Below are 2820 nucleotides of genomic sequence, written 5' to 3'. Positions count from 1 at the left end.
ACAAAGTATGAACAAAAAATCGCCCTGTTTTAGTAATGGTAAACTGAATAGGTCTAAATATAACTACATGGCAGCAATGCTTGGATTTCGATTACAACAACGCCCAGTTTTCGATGCATAATTGCAGTTGATTTCAGTGAATTCGATATGCTTACATAGTTTAGAGATCACATGATCATATATTGTCATCTGATAGGATAGCCATTCCTCTTGTCTGATGACTTCAATATAGCAATGGATACATATTCCTGTCTGCAAGTGTTTTTAGATATTACAGTTATGGCTATTATTAAAGTCTGATACCTTCATGACAGTCCTGGTTACATGTTTGTGTCTGCAACAGGGCTTGATATATTGTAAGTATGTAAAATAATTAGGTCACATGTCCCCATCATTATTGTCTAGTATTTCAATTTTAATCACAGGTTTTAAAGGCACGACCCAGACTGTAGACTCTCCTTGTGCAACCAATCTGATTAAAATAAGATCCTAGTTTTGCCTTTCTTTTTATTTTATTTTATTTTATTTTGTTTTATTTTATTTATTTTTTTTTATCTATCATTTATTTTGATCTATTATTTATTTGTTGATAGTTTATTAATGTTTTAGTAATTGCGAATGCCAAAACAAGGATATGGCCCCAATGCCTACATAAATCCCGTTCAAATATTATAAGCTAAAGCCAATCACAGCCCGCCTTCTATATTGGCCGACGGCGTACTCATTGGAGAACATATTTAACATACAATTACAATGTACAAGAAAAAAGATCGTGCGGCGCCGCATAGATTTCATTTTGAAGACAATCATCTCAATCAAAGGTTGGCCAGGAAAATTGCCCGGAAGGTGGTTAGATACCCGGGTCAATTTTTCTTTTTTTCTTTGAAGGCTAAAAAATCATGTTCTGTTGTGTACTATGACGGACAATTTATTAATTTTTCTTTTTACTGACGTGTTCATGACCATATTTTTTTTAAGTTGTAGAAAACACGGTCAGACATGTACTATCCAGATCGTCATTGCTTCGGCGATCTAGATGTGCGGTTGACTGCCGGAGCCCTGTCCAGTAGGAATTATTGGTGGGGGGGGGGGGCGGTGCTCCGATTGATACAAAAATACAAATTTAACATTTTTTCGGCATAGAGTGTGAGAAGTGCCCGCTTTTCGCAGTTTGGCAAGGTGTCATGTTCTCATCGGCTTTAATTTGTTCTGCCATGCATTTTGTTGACCTTTGATAATTCTCACAAATTATCAGTGGAAATTTGGATTCTCGTCATTAGACTGTTTAATTTCAAAATTACACACCACCACCAAGGCGAAAAATATCAGTGGCGAGAATAATATCAAGTGTAGATGAGGTGCGAGAAAGTGTCAGTTCCTCGCTCTAGTATAATTTTTGTTTGGCAATTCATACTTTTCAGTGTAGCAATACTCTACGGGCAATCTTTCTGTATTTTGCCCACCAATTCATGTAAAGATCAATAAATTAACTTGCATAAACCATTAATAGAAAATTACTAAGTACATTTTTTATATACAAAAGAGATTCGACAGAATTTTACGATTTTGGTCATTACATTGAATATTTTTTTATTTTCAACAAATGTGCACACTTCCTGATGCATCTTCGCCAGCCAAGGTTCGTTTATTCAGTCATCGCTTCAACTTTACACCAAACATTGAGAATAATTATCTAGAATGGAAACAAAAAACAAGTAAATCATCATGATTAGAACACTGTAAACAGCAATAGTAAACAATGCAAACTGATTTTAAATTGTATAACGGTCTCCGGCGCACCAACGTCCACGCAGAATATTAGACCAAAAATATTTCATGATCAATTGCGATGTGGTCCAAATTAAAAAACATTTTATTCCAGTCCAAATAAGCTCAATTACTTTAATAAAGAGTTATTGTACAAAATGTTGATACATTTTGATGAATATTTACAGCTACGGCTTCAATACCGTAGACGATTTTGGCCCGATCGTCAACAAAACATCACCCGTCTCTAGGGCAAGCGACTGGAAAAAGATACCCGTGTTCGGTCGAATCGTTGGGAAAAACGTCACTCCTGGAATAACTACACAAAATAACTACCTAAACTTGAACCATTCAAGCCACAATATAAACAAAAAAATCATAGATGACTTTCGTTGCGTTTGGCAATGATAAACTCACCGAAAAGCCGTGTTTTTGCCGATCATTTTCATCGCTAACATCAGTATAATCCGCCATTTTATTGGAGTGTGTTTGTGACCCGACTCTGACCGGTGACGTCATCAGGTGCGCTTTGGAATGAGGTCTATGATTCGTTGACTAAATCAGTCGGAAGAGGTCGCGTTGAAATATCGTTACATAGTTATTGGTTCAGATGTGTGTGGCGATGGTTAAAAATATACCGAATCACAAGTACTAACAAAAAGCATAAAAAATACAAAATAATAAAAAAATAGTAAAAGTGAAATAAATATATAAAATAAAACGCCGTATAATACATCAGATTTTAATCAGATTGTTCATGGTAAGTATAACTCTACACATAATAAATACATTGGTGGTAAACTTTAAAAACTTTTTTTATAAATTTCAAACATGCAGATGGTGTGTTAGAATTACACATCAATTTGTTCTCAAACACACAAAAACTGTATGATTAAAACTATATATATATAGTGTAGATTAATATATATCGAAAGTCGATTATTCCAAAACAAAAGTGCTAAATACAAAGTATATGTAGAGCGGATAAATACGGTAATAGAGAAATTAATACACAACTACATGAATATTGAAACTCGACAGCACTGTTTCGTA

The 2820-nt window shown here is 34.4% G+C and overlaps 1 long non-coding RNA gene across 1 annotated transcript; it reads right to left on the bottom strand.

The window, feature by feature from the left end:
- Positions 1-1556: 1556 nt before the first annotated feature.
- Positions 1557-2387, bottom strand: LOC144361491 (uncharacterized). Its single transcript, XR_013422391.2, has 2 exons — positions 2185-2387; positions 1557-1693 (listed from the first exon to the last, which is right to left on the bottom strand). It is a non-coding gene; the product is annotated as an uncharacterized LOC144361491 (long non-coding RNA).
- Positions 2388-2820: the final 433 nt, after the last annotated feature.

Source organism: Saccoglossus kowalevskii, chromosome 12 (genome assembly GCF_978046115.1).
Source record: "Saccoglossus kowalevskii chromosome 12, keSacKowa6.1, whole genome shotgun sequence".
Taxonomy (NCBI): domain Eukaryota; kingdom Metazoa; phylum Hemichordata; class Enteropneusta; family Harrimaniidae; genus Saccoglossus; species Saccoglossus kowalevskii.
Note: the sequence above shows the minus strand (reverse complement) of the source record. Positions and strands in the feature narration are given on the sequence as shown.